Raw genomic sequence first — 14812 nt, forward strand, 5'->3', positions numbered from 1 at the left:
AAAATCAGAAACCAATGTCAGGCCAACGGCGTCAATGTCCAACCTAAAATCAACCAAATATCGACGTTATTTAAAGTCGTTACTGGACATTAAAATAAAATTGTCCTTAGACGCTGGCTAGATATTTAATTTTGGTCACCTGACATCACAACCTAAATCTAACCTTATAAGACGTTTTGTGCCTGCTGGGTAATAACTAAATGCACTACAGAATGTTATGTTTACACACGCACAATCTATGCGTACACACATCTGCTTATTACTCACAACTCAATACTTTTGAAAGGGCTACTTTTTACTCATACTTTGAGTAATATTTACTAAAGATACCTTAACTATACTTGCACTTCATTGTTGGGCAAGTAATGGTACTTTTGAGTATGATTTTTCAGTACTCTTCCCACCCTGCTTTTAACACAGTTAGCTGACACCTTGGTTTGCGTATTTAGTGTTTCATTTAATCATCTGTTTAGGTCTAACGCGGACAATATTAAATGTTGTTGTGAAAACTGCATGTATTTTGATCAATATACAATTTATAAATTATCTGTGTCAGCCTGGTTCATAGATTGTGATTGTTCCCAAAATCACCAAACTAGAAAAATGTACTCATTTTAATCCACACATTTTAATCCAGAGTCCAATGCAGGACTCTTTTATAAAATAAATGACCATTAAAAGCATAACAACATTGCTTTTTTGACAGATTACCTCTTGTATAAAAACATTTTACTTCAAACACTATGGTTGATCATTATGTAAAAGTCCATCTATTAGCCCAATGATGTTTTCAAGAGTTCGCATTTAGATATTGCTTAATGCTATTAGCAGGTTCGGCATATTGTCCTGGGAGCGAACCCCGAGCTCAAAGATATAACTGATGAGCATGTAAGGTGGTACAAGGTAGTTCTTGAGAGCTCCCCCTGGTAAAGGAGGAAAAGGGCGAGAAGGGGTGGATGGGAGAGATTCTTCAAAAAATGAAGATAAGGGAGTAATAGACGGGCTGTTTATAGTAAGTTTAGATTAATCCGATTGGATTACTTATGACTAAGAATGGGAGACCAACCATGATCAATCATATCACATGCTCCTCTCGAAATTAGTTTGTGAAACTTTACCTTGTTCATTCCACTTAAATTTGTAAAAACTAATATGATAACTTGTTTCCTTCATGTTGTCCCAACAAAAATCAGTGTGGAATTTAGCATTTTTACATTGTATTGGTAGCAGTAAGATTAAATTTCACAAAGGGAACGTTCACCAAAATGAACATTGTGTCATCGTTTACTCCTCTACTTGTTCTAAACCTGTTTGAATTTCTTTCTTCTGTTGAACACAAAAGCTATACTGAAGAATGCTGGAAAAAAAAACAGTCATTGAATTCCATAGTATTTTTTTTCATCCTAGTGATGTCAATGGCTGCCCCCCCCCAACATTCTTCAAAGTATCTTGATTTGTTTTCAACAGAAGAACAAAATGTTAAGGCTTTTAGATTAGAAATTATCTAATCTTTTTAAAAGGATTTGAACAACTTAAATGTGAGTTAACAGGGAGGAACATTTCATTTTTGGTGAACTATCCCTCAAGGACTGACAACCGTATTCTGCTGCTGTGTAAACATGGCCTTTGTGAAACCCTTGAGAAATTTTTGTCGGTTATAGCAAGTTCCATCTTCTGGTTTCCCCTCCAGTTTAACACATTCCATGTTGAATTATTTCTGGGTTTTTTTTTTTTTGCACATACATTCTGAGAAAGATGAGTAACTACACATGAATGCCTGTGAGGAACATTCCAGCGCTCATATTTCACCACACAAAACTATTTCCCTCAGGCTCACCTTTATCCACGTTCTGCACTCACAAACATTCTGCCTTTTATAGATAACAATGGATAACCTGCTTAGCTGACTTACCCAAAACTGACTAACCTATCTGGCCTTCTGTTTTACTCAATACTACTGACACTACCTTGGTGTAGTCACATGGTGCTGACGACATTACTCTTTGTTCCTGAATATACATAGATGCAACTGTACAAGTTTTTAACTGTAGCTAACTGATCTTTTGCACAGTAATGAGAGGAATTTCAGTCTGGCAATACTTAGGAGGAAGTTTTTTGGGCATGATCTTACTGTAAATCAGTTGTTTACACACATCTCAAACAAAGCAAAAAAAACGTGCCATTGTGAGTGAACACATAATAAATCATCCAGTTAATAAAAAAGCTTTTGTAAAGGTTTTAAGATAAGAATGTTTTGAGAATGTCCATTCAGTCCAAAGGCACTAAATCACTTCAAAAAACTCTTATTAGTTAAATTTTTGGTAATACTTTATTTTGATGGTCCATTTGAGTATTAGTAGACTGTCTGCTTAATATCTGTTGATACTGCTCCTTCAACAGACATTTAACTGAAGAAATTTTGCAAGTACATGTCAACTTACACTAACCCTAACTTAACAGTCTACGCATTATCTAATGAGAATTAGTTGGTATGTAGATGCAATGTAGTTAAAATTCAACAAACAGACCATCAAAATAAAGTGTGACCAAATATTTACTTTATATTAAATTTAAAATAAAACAAACAAACAAACAAACAAACAAACAAATGAATGTGTAAATAAATAAATTAGCAATGTATAGGACAAACATTTGACAAATGTGTGATTATGTCAATAAAGCATAACAAATACACAAACATTACTATAAAATTTTTGTTGATTCAATATTTCATTCAGAATCCAAAACTTTACTGTAAGGTTTATTTGTTAACAATATAACTACATTTGTTGAAACAAACTAAAACAAAACAATATTTATGTTCTTAATTAATCTTAGCAAATAAAACATTTAATAATACAGTATTATAATCAGAAGTTCAGTTTATTCATATTAAATAAAGGAATAGTTCACCCAAAAAATGAAAATCTACTCACTATTTACTCTCTCTCTCTCAAGTGGGTCCAAAACCTGTGTTGAAAACCTGCAACTATCCACATCCACAGTAGAAAAATATGGAAATCCAAATTTCTCTCATAGGTTTGAAACAAGTAAAAGAGTAAATAATGAAAGAATTTAAATTTTTGGTTCTTTAATACACAGTGAACTAATACAATCGGATGATGAACAATTGTGTGTAAATAAATGCTTAAATGTTCATAAATGCAGTGAAATGTATCGTTTATAGTTATTATAAATTTGTTTAATTATTATCAAAATGTTTAATAAAGAAGGATTATCAAATGGGGAAACACTAAATGGATTTTTTGCATTCTCACACTTTTTGAAGCATAATTTATGCCTCGTAAATGAACCAATTGATGACTTAATCACAAATGGTAATTAAAATCAAGTGTCCGAGGGAATTCAGTAATGAAGGTTTTGTTTATTATTTTAATTATAATTTATATTTAGCTTAACTGATGAAGTCAGCGGGAGGTTCACAATGTTTATCAGTAATTAGGTCGTAATGGGGCCAAAAAATGTCAAACATTTTGATATCATCAATGGAAAGTAAGCTAAAGCATTGTAGGAACTTTACTATCTGGTATTTCACACACAAAAGATAGATTATTGGAAGTATCTCAGGAATTCAGGTCTTATTTTTAACAACGGTGAACAATAAAGAGCACAATCAAAGACATTACTACCATTATAGTAAACACTTTCAACACTTTCAAACTTTTACTTAACAAGATACAGTTAGCCTTTTACTCTAAAATGTAATTCAGTTTACTAAATTGTGCTATCCTCTCTTACGTGAATGAACTAGAGTGTCCGCTATTCAAAAGTAAAAGAAATGGTGTCTGAATAATGTTTGGTTTGACAAATATAAAGAGATTTTAGGCAAGAATGCTGATGTTTAGACTCCAAAGTAGTTCATTTATAATTCTATTCTGTTTGAAAATGTCTTTCAATACTGGAGATGTAAGAGACTGTTGATCACTCACACCTTTACTATGGACACATTCAGGAATCATATGGCTCTGCTGTATGTCTAGAAATACAATTTTATGTGTCTATACAAATAAAATAAATTTTGGATAGATTTAACGATTAGCCTTTAGTTCGATTAATCTGGCTTTTTTGTTGTTGTAATTGTTGTTTTTTAGAAGAATAGGTTAAGTTTTCTAACTTTTGGTTTCACAGACAGAACTATGAATAAGACAGGATAAGACCATAGTTGAATTAGGATATTTAAGTTATAATAGATGTATTGACAGTAGTATGTAATGTTTGTTTTTTGTATTGCAAAAAAGTGGTCTGTGTTTGTTGAGATGATAGTGTTCGATTATCAATCTTAAAGGCTTCATAAACAAATTCCCAGATGTGCTATCATACAGATAGGCACTGTTTTACAGTTACTCTGTATTTAAAGAACTAAAAGTAAACTTTCTATGGGTTGGAAACCTAGGAAGCATTCATTATAGTAATTAAATGACTTACTGAGTAATTAAAATACATTTCAGTCGAATACAAATTTAATGATGTAATTAGTATTTACATTTTTTGAAGTAATTTACCCAGCTCTGTCAATATGGGGAGAATGGTAGGTAATATTATATTTCAAATGAATCATTAAATTGCTTTCAATTGTGTTTCTTTTAAGAACCTTTAAAGGGCAGTTTTAGCACATTCTCATTCAAATGCAGAGCTTGAATTTCTGTCAGTAAGGACCAACATGCTGGATTTGTTATATTTTTGAGCACAGTTTATATATATATATGAGCAATATCACACAATCAGCACTGGTGGGAGGCGTGTGCCTTGAGGCTTGAGGCGGCAGGCCGAGTGCTTTAGTGTCCACCAGTGATGATATACAACCGTATCACACTGCTACGAGTGTGATATTGCGTTGATACAACAGTTTGAGGGTATAATACTGAATATAAAAAAAAATCAAACACGGAGATTCTCCTAAACTCTTTTTTAATAGGAACTACTTTCTTTCGCCGTTCATGCACATTTGCAGCTGACGTCAGAACAGCAGAAACCCTTGCTACTTCTCCAACGTCACTTTAGAGCTAGTATTTGAATGAGCGTAACATCTAAAGTGATGACAAAACAGGTGATTTTGCTCACATTTTAAAATTATAAGACTGAATGGCATGAAATGTCAATGTGATCTACAGAGATTTCCCAGTATCTCTCTGTTGCAATCAGAAAACCACAATAATTAACCATGAAAAAGTCAAAGCAAAGCAAACACTACCAGATTACTATGGTATAAATACAGCACCACAACATACAAAAGAGAGATTGACTTAGAATGTCACTTACCTGTTCTGTATTAGTTTGTTCAGCTGTAGTTTGAAATGTATGCTGAAAAAATACTGTTATCCCCTAAACACTTATGTGGTCTCTGTCGCCATCTTGTGGTGTGGTGGAACATCAATCGTCTTTGCTCTGGTCAGTATGACAGGCTGATGGCCGCCAACAAACTGTCTCCAAAATTACGAATATTTAAAATAGGCACTGTCCTTATAAATCAACTGCATAGTTGCAATCTAAACAATATAATTTTCGCCTAAAAAAGCCTCGAAAGTATATTTTGTTGCCCAACATCTGCAATATTTGTCAAACATAGTCCTCTGCTTGCTGCTACTCGTGTTGGGGGCGGAGTTATACACAGGGGTGAAGAGGTTGTTTGAGTGCTGATATTACTTAAATATCACATGGCTATCAGCCAATCAGATTCAAGAACTATATATATATATATATATATATATATATATATATATATATATATATATATATATATATATATAAAATGTTGAAGTCAGAATTATTAGCCCCCCTGAATTATTAGCCCTTCTGTTTTATTTTTTCCCCAACTTCTGTTTAATGGAGAGATTTTTTTTCAACACATTTCTTAACATAATAGTTTTAATTACTCATTTCTAATAACTGAATAATTTTATCTTTGCCATGATGACAGTAAATAACATTTGACTAGATATTTTCAAGACACTTCTATACAGCTTAAAGTGACATTTAAAGTCTTAACTGGGTTAATTAGGTTAACTAGGCAGGTTAGGGTAATTAGGCAAGTTATTGTATATTGATGGTTTGTTCTGTAGACTATCGGAATAAATATATAGCTTAAGGAGCTAATAATTGACCCTAAAATGGTTTTTAAAATTTTTTAAATCGAAATTAAACAAACAAGACTCTCTCCAGAAGAAAAAAATATTATAAGACATACTGTGAAAATGTCCTTGCTACGTTAAACATAATTTGGGAAATATACAAAAACTTTCATAATAATTTAACATTAGAAATATTACATTCAGTGATTGATGTTCATGTCTCAGACTCAGTATTGGAACATTTTAAGCACAGTTTATAAATCATAACAGCATTGCCATTCATCCTGATAACAGAAAAAGCGCAGCAACAGCACTCCATCATGTGGAAGAGTTCATGGCCCTCGTCTGCATTGACATTATTCACATATGCTTCCAATATTTGCAATAAACGGTCTTCCACCAAATCACATTTTAACAGTCAAATGCAATGACGACACTGTGGCACTGGACCTTCATACCAGCACAAGAACAAACTTGGCTCCAGGTGAGCTTATGTAAGCAGAGCAAATCCTCTTGTTTGGAATGAAAAGGTTTAGCATTTTTATGGTTGTTAGAGTCTGTATGGGAACCAGGAAACATGCGATACACTGCAATCCATCTTGTTTATAAGTGCAGTGGAGGGAAGCAGAATTTATTTTTTTGCAGGAAACACACTCTTGTGAAACTGATGTGAAGTTCTGGAAATTTCAGTGGGGTAATTCTATCTTCTGTAGCCACGGCACCAACCACTCAGCAGGAGTTATGATATTATTACACAAATTCAATGGCAATATATTGGAATCTAAAATGGCAGAAGAGGGCAGATGGATTATTTTAGTAGTTAAAAAGGACAATTCCACATTTATTCTTTGTAATATATATGGACATAATAATAAAACCGATAATAGTAAAATGTTTAATAAATTATCCATAGATCTTAAAAAAATAATCTCTAAATATCCAGATTCTTTAATAATTTTAGGTGGTGACTTTAATGAGTGTGTTAACGATGCAGTGGATAGATTTCCCTCTAAAGCAACAGAATACCAATTGCTTAATAATAATATTGCTTTTTTGTGTTCTAAATTTAATTTAACCGATTCATGGCGTTTCTTTAATCCAAACAAAACAGAATTTACATGGTCTAATAAAAACAGGTCATTGCAATCTAGGATAGATTTTTTTCTAATTTCTACTTCTGCCCTACCAATTGTAAATGAGTCATTACATATAATTGCTCCTTTAACTGATCATAAATTGGTTAAATTACAATTGCTATGTAATACAGGTAACAACTCTAAACTGAGAGGTTATTAGAAATTTAATAACTCATTACTTAAAGATAAGTTGTTCAATGACAAAATAAAAGAGCTTTTTGCAGATAATTTTTCTGAATTACCTATTATTAATTGTAAAAGTAAATGGGAATATTTCAAATATAAAGCTAGACAAATAGCAATTAAAAGAAGTAAAGAACTTAAAAAAAACAAAAATAAAAACATTCAAAACCTTTTAGACAAAATAAATTCACTATTGCAAAAAAAGTTGACCCCTAATGAAGATTTGCTCTTAAAAAGTTTAAACGCTCAATTAGACAATGCTTTTTTAGACCTAGCTAAAGGTTTCTATATCAGATCAAGAGCTAAATGGCTTGAAGAGGGTGAAACTAACTCAAGTTATTTTTTTGCACTAGAGAAAAGAAATTATAAAAGAAATTCGCTTACTGCTCTTAATATTGAGGGCTCAACCTGTACAAATCCTTGTAAAATCTCATCTTTCGTGGTCGCGTTTTATAAAAATCTTTACTCATCGAAGTTTGATGCTTATAAATGTGAAGAATTTTTTCACACAATTGATACACACATACCCATGATTGATGAAGATTTTGCCAACTTTTGTGATGATGATTTAACTAAAAAAGAAATACAGACTGCTCTATTCTCTATGAAAAAAAATAAATCCCCAGGTATTGATGGGTTCTCTGTAGAATTTTATACGCACTTCTGGTACTTAATACAAGACATATTATTAATGCTGTATAATGAATGTATTGCTGAAAAAGAAATGTCAACTACTATGAAACAAGGAATCATATCGTTAATACCAAAACCAGAAAAGGATTCACTTTTAATCGACAATTGGAGACCCATTACATTATTAACAGTAGATTATAAGATATTAGCATTGGTATTTTCTAACAGATTAAAAACTAAATTAAATCTTATGATTACAGAATCTCAATCAGGCTTCTTAAATGGTAGACATATTAGTAACAATATAAGATTGGTCTTGGATCTAATTGATTATGCAGATTTTATTAATTCTAAAGCTATAATTTTTTTTCTTGATTTCTACAAAGCGTTTGATACAATAGAACATAAATTTCTTTTACACTCTCTCAAAAAATTTGGCTTTGGCTCAACATTCATTAATGTAATAGAGATGTTTTATAAAGATATATCCAGTTCTATTATTATTAACATGTTTACATCTCAAAGATTTACATTAGAAAGAGGCGTCCGCCAGGGCTGTCCTATTTCCCCTTTTTTATTTATTTTAGTTACAGAATTACTCTCTATATCTCTTATTAATAACCAAGACTTAAAAGGCATAAATATTTTTGAAAGAGAAATAAAAATTTCTCAACTGGCGGACGACACCACTTTATTTTTAAAAGACAGTTATCAAATTAACGATGCCATAAAATCAATAAAAACATTTTCGGATGCTTCGGGTCTTCATTTAAACTTAGATAAATGTGAAATCTTAACTCTGTATGATTGCAATGACTTGATATTAAATGGTATACCAGTAAAAAAAACGGTTAAATATTTAGGTATATATATTAATAAAAATAACTTAGAGAGACAAAAACTAAATTTTTCTTCTAGAATAAAAAAAACTCAGAATATCCTCAATCTATGGCTACAAAGGGATCTATCCATTTACGGTAGAGTTCTTATATCAAAAGCTGAAGGTCTCTCCCGCCTAGTATATCCTTTATTATCCTTAACTGTTAATGATAAAATTAAAAAAGATATAAATAAATTATTTTTTGATTTTATTTGGAAAAATAAGTCTCATAAATTAAAAAAGGCATTAATTTCACTTAACAAAGACAAAGGAGGATTAGAAGCGATTGATATAAATAATTCTATAAATTCTTTCAGAGTCAGTTGGATTAAAAGATGTTTAACTAGTTCAAATTCAATATGGTTCTTTATTCCCAATTATTGGTTTAATAAAATTGGCGGTCTCCCATTTATTTTGAAATGTAATTTTGCTCCAAATAAACTTCCTATAAAATTAACAAATTTTTACCAGCAAGCATTACTGGCTTGGAAAATATGCTACTCTCATAACTTTTCTCCGCATAAAACATTTTTATGGAACAACACTGATATTACAGTTAAGAGTAAATCTTTATTTTATTCCAATTGGTATGACAGAGATATATTACATGTATTTTCCTTATTTGATGACTTTGGGAACTTGTTAACTTATGAGCAGTTTATGAAAATTCATCAATTTCCAATACCATTCAAGAAATTTAACATAATTGTTAATGCTATCCCAAAAGAATTAATACATCTAACAAAAAATCATATTTTGTATATAAATAAAAAAACCATAGAACCCTCCTTATTATTAGAAGGTATTAGTGTATATGATAAGAAGTGCAACAACAAACTTATCCTTCGAATTCTCCAACAAAAAAATCAAATTGCTCCAAGAGGGAAATCATATTGGTCAGCATTAATAGAGGACATTAATTGGAAAAGAACATGGCTTCTCCCATATAAATATGTAATCCCAAACAAAGCAAAGGAAATACATTTTAAAATTCTACACAAAATATACCCGGTCAATGCATTAGTCTCAAAATTTACTGATATTGCAGATACTTGTTCCTTTTGTCAGGAAAATGAGGAAACTCTGACTCACATGTTTTTTTCTTGTAAAACTTCACAAAAGTTTTGGTCTGATTTATATAATTATTTGAATAAATCCCAAGCAACAAAACAAACTTTTAAACTGAAAGAAATTATATGTTATTACTCTAATCCCAAGAACAAAAATGAAGAATATATATATAACTTCTTCATATTATATGCTAAATTCTTCATCCACAAACAAAAATTTCTGAAATCCTCTCCCTCGTTTGCCCATTTTTTAATTGAAATTGATTCCATACTTAAAGCTATTCGTCTATCTAACAACAAGAAATTCTGCAAGTTAATAGAAACTTATGAAAATGTCATGCTTCCAGTGTGTAAATAATTAATGCTTTCTGTAATTATTTCTATTTTTTATTTTTTTTATTTATCTATTTTTTATTTAATTTTGTACCTGCCCCTTCCTCATTTCGTTCTCTTTTTTTTATTCTCTTTCTATTACTCCTTTCTTTTTAGTTATTATTCTTATAACTTTGTAATTGTATATTCTTGTATTCCAGTCTTGTACAAATTACTTCCTGAGTTATATTGTAAATTTCTTCTTTTCTAAATAAAAGTTTGTTTGAAAAAAAAAAAAAAAAAAAAAAAAAAAAAAAAAATAAGTGCAGTGGAGGCCTTTTCCTCCTCACAGACAAAAATGCTGCCAACATTCCTTCGACTTTTGAGAAGCGCTTGACATTTTTTAACCTTGTTTTTTTTTTTTCTCCTCAAGGAACAAAATGGAGGGCCATGGAGCATTTCAAGGTCACATTCCTGGAGCCTGAAATGTGGAACGCCAGCAAAAGTGATTTCTTTTATATTCGTTTGAGTGAGTGTGCATTAAATCTGCCTTAAAAATTATATTATAGTGTTATAGTGATTGGGAACACTGTTGTAGTTGAAAAAGTTTAGGTGGATTAAACTTTTCATGTTAGGTGGATTGTGGGTCAGCTGAAAGAAATAGTATTGAAAACCCTATTAAATTATTAATAAATTCTGTCGTCCTTTACTCACCTTCATGTTGTTCTGAATTTAGAGGATATTTGTTTTTCTTTGGAACAGAAACAAGCAATTAAAAGTTTTTTAATCTAATTTTTTACACAAAATGGTAAGTAATTAACTGAATTAATCATGAAAGGTATTGCATATGACATTTGGCTAAGAAATGAATGAGACTTCATTAGATCCAAAGTCATAATTGTGTTAAATCCCCCCAAAGAAACTTTACAAAAAGTGTATGTACACTAGAAACAAATGTTCATTCATTCATTTTCTTTTCGGTTTAGTCCCTTTATTAATCAGGGATTGTCAAAGCAGATTTAACCGCCAACCTATCCAGCATATGCTTTACGCAGTGCCCTTCCAGCTGCAACCCACCACTGGGAAGCACCCATACACTCTCATTCACACAGATACACTTCAAACAATTTAGCTATTGCACATGTGTTTGGACTGTGGAGCACCAGGAGAAAACCCACGCGTCATCTATTTAGGCATAGATTTTATGCAGTTGATGCCCTTGCAGCTACAACCCAGTACTGGAAAACACCCATACACTGTTACATTCACACACACATACATACACTACAGCCAATTTAGTTAATTCAATTCACCTATAGCACATGTCTTTGAACTGTGGGGAAAACCAAATCACCCGGAGGAAACCCATCTGAACATGGAAAGAATATGCAAACTCCACATAGAAAGTTGTGAGTTGTATAATTTCTTTATTTCATATTCTGGAAATATACAAAAACAATAATAAATTTTCTGGGGGGCTAATTGTATTCATATTTACAGAACATTTATTTTAGCTCCAAAAACAATTATTTATCCATACCTGTATATAAATCTAAAAAAAAAAAAAAATTGACTAATTTTTTACATTTTTGAGTTTATTCAACAGATTCTTCTCCTCGGTGACCGAGCACGACAGTTTGAAACAAAAGATGGACCTACTACGCTCTTGTGAATGAGCCCAATACCCGCTTGTTAAGTCGTGACACATGGAATACCGTTTCCGGGTTAAAGGCGCTACTTAATTAAAATGGAAAATGTTTGTTTATGACCCCTTTATTTTTCATATTACACAATAAAGTGAACTTTATATAAAATCATAGTGTCTTTGAGCTTGCTTCATCAAAAATACCAAAATTTAAACTTTGAAATTTTATAAAAAATGAATCGCTTTTTGCCCAGCGGATATTAGGCATGGGCAGATGTTGTGATCGTGATTTTCATACATCACTTATTAAACATTTATTAATACTATTTGATGAGTCTTCCCATACAGTGTGATAGAGTGCTTGGACCCAGAAGTTGCTTTGTGTGATGTCACACTTACAAAGCAAATACTGACACAGAGGAGAAGAAACAATTAAATAAATTTGTAAAAAAAAATTGTCCACACAAAAGGATTCTCATATAATTTGACAATATTCCACAATTATCCACTGAAGGCATTTAGTCTGTTTTGAGGATTTGCTTGGGTATTTTTTTTTTTTCTGGGTTTTGAATGAGTCAGACCATTGCTGTTTATGGAGGATGAGGGAGCTCTCCGATTTCCTTACAAATATCTTCATTTGTGTTACATCAGTGTGAGTAATTAATGGCAGAATCATCATTTTTAATAGTCTTCTATAAAAGTTCCAATATCTGGACTTCCGGTTAAGCGTCCGCCATGTGAAGTTGCAAAGTCTGGAGCTCTGCAAACTAATTCTTAAATTTACTAAATACATAGTTACAACCTACTCCAAGTTCATTGTCAAAAGCCCTGCGACAGAAAAAGACTAATTTGGCAAGCTCTAACGGGTCTGCTGAGTCGGCCAAAAATGAAACAAGCATGATTGATAGCGCCTCAATAATGGCAGCGATCAAATCTTTGGAAACCGGAATTCAACAAAAGTTTGACACGAATGTGGCTGAGTTCCGAAAGGAAATATCATCCCTGCGAGAAGAAGTGCACAAATCGCTAATGGCTTTAACTTGACACTAAGAGATGCTAACTAGTCTGGAAAGTGCAACATTCGAGTGAATGACTATTTTACAGACACTTGAACTGAATGTGACCGCCCTACGGACAAGTGCACAGATTTTGGAGAGCCAATAACGGCTGATCATTTGGGAAAGTGGCAAAAGGTAGATTTTTCAGATGAATCGACTCTTGAACTGGATACCAATCATCATAAATATTACAGAAGACCTATTTGAACCCACATGGACCCAAGATTCTCACAGAAATCCATCAAGTTTGGTAAAGAAAAAATCATGGTGGGTATATCAAGACATTTGGCTGCTTTTTACATTAAAAAATAACATGAAAGGGCAAATTCTTCAGCAGGATAGCGCTCCTTTTCACACTTCAGCCTCCACATCAAAGCTCCTGAAAGCAAAGAAGGTCAAGGTGTTCCAGGATTGGCCAGCCCAGTCACCAGACATGAACATTATTGAGAATGTCTGGGGAAAGATGGAGGAGGTATTGAAGATGAATTCAAAGAATCTTGATAAACTTTGTGAGTCCTGCTGGAACGCTTTCTTTGCCATTCCAGATGACTTCATTAATAAATTATTTAAGTCATTGCAGTGATTTATGGATGCAGTCCTCCAAGCATATGGGAGTCAAACATAATATTCATTCTTTTTTTACTGCACCATGACTTTACATATATCTATGCTGCATGTTATTTCTGCTAAGTGACAAGACTTTTGTCTAAGCTAAGTCAGACCTTACTGCTAAATAATTAAAAAATCAAGGCATGATCATATTTTATTTTGGTAAAATAACAATAATCTAGAGGCATTTGCCTTCAATATAAGTCACTTCTGATGCCAAATGATCAACTAGAAGTCAAGTTATTTTTTGTTCTTCTCAATACCTGGATAGGCGACAAGACTTTTGTCAGATAGTGTAGCATTCAAATTTTGTCATGGAAACCTGAAGAGCAAAACGCAGTCAGTTTAATTCTTGCATGTCAAGCTGGTATGGTTGAGCTTTTCTTTATGTTTATATGAGCATAACACTTCTGTTTATCAAAAGAAAACTGATCAATTCATGTGGAGTTATTTTAAACTTTTACACAGTTTACACTTTTGAAGTGTGAGAGTTTAGGATGAATAGACTTTCAGTGGTAGGATGAAATCTCTCCGATTACATTAAAATGATCTTCTGAAGATGAATATTAGCCAACAAAGACACAAGGGTGAGTAATTGACAGAATTTTTTATTGTGGAACGAACCAAGGCTTTTATTTTGATGAATTTGCTCAGCTTATTAAATAAGTGGCTGTCCTGTTCAGTGTCTGGCACATGTTGTTGGGACGTGCTGTGTGCTCAGAGAGTAGATTGATTACTTCAGCTGCATGCGTTACAGCATTGATTGATGACTGGATGGAATAACCTTCAGTTTGGACTCTCTCTGACTGATGGATCAGAAACATGCTGCAAGGGGAATAAATTAAAGCAGAAGTCCCTTCATATTTGTTCTACACCACAAACCGTATGAGAGACAGAGAGCAGTAAAACCACAAGAAGCCACACTGAGGCTTTACTGTGATCTCTTTTTTTCATAGTTGTACGAATGACAACATTTCAAATGCTAGTCACGGTCATGGCTGCGTTTTTCAGAGCTGCTGTTTTCAAGTCTCAGCACTTGGCCACCTTTGCCTTTGCTGGGCCCTTTGTTTAGGAGGAATGCATTAAAGCACTGCTGATCAATTAATTCTGGCGTGAGTAGCATCACACATAAGAACACACTGGGGAAAAAATCAGACTGAGTCCACTCACTTTAAATAATACTGTGTAATAAAGTAA

The 14812-nt window shown here is 32.5% G+C and overlaps 1 long non-coding RNA gene across 1 annotated transcript; it reads left to right on the forward strand.

The window, feature by feature from the left end:
* Positions 1-4439: 4439 nt before the first annotated feature.
* On the forward strand, positions 4440-13234 carry LOC147846339 (uncharacterized). Its single transcript, XR_015478451.1, has 3 exons — positions 4440-5651; positions 5810-6703; positions 10633-13234. It is a non-coding gene; the product is annotated as an uncharacterized LOC147846339 (long non-coding RNA).
* Positions 13235-14812: the final 1578 nt, after the last annotated feature.

The sequence above is a fragment of the Danio rerio genome, chromosome 2 (genome assembly GCF_052040795.2).
Source record: "Danio rerio strain M-AB ecotype USA chromosome 2, GRCz13ab, whole genome shotgun sequence".
Taxonomy (NCBI): domain Eukaryota; kingdom Metazoa; phylum Chordata; class Actinopteri; order Cypriniformes; family Danionidae; genus Danio; species Danio rerio.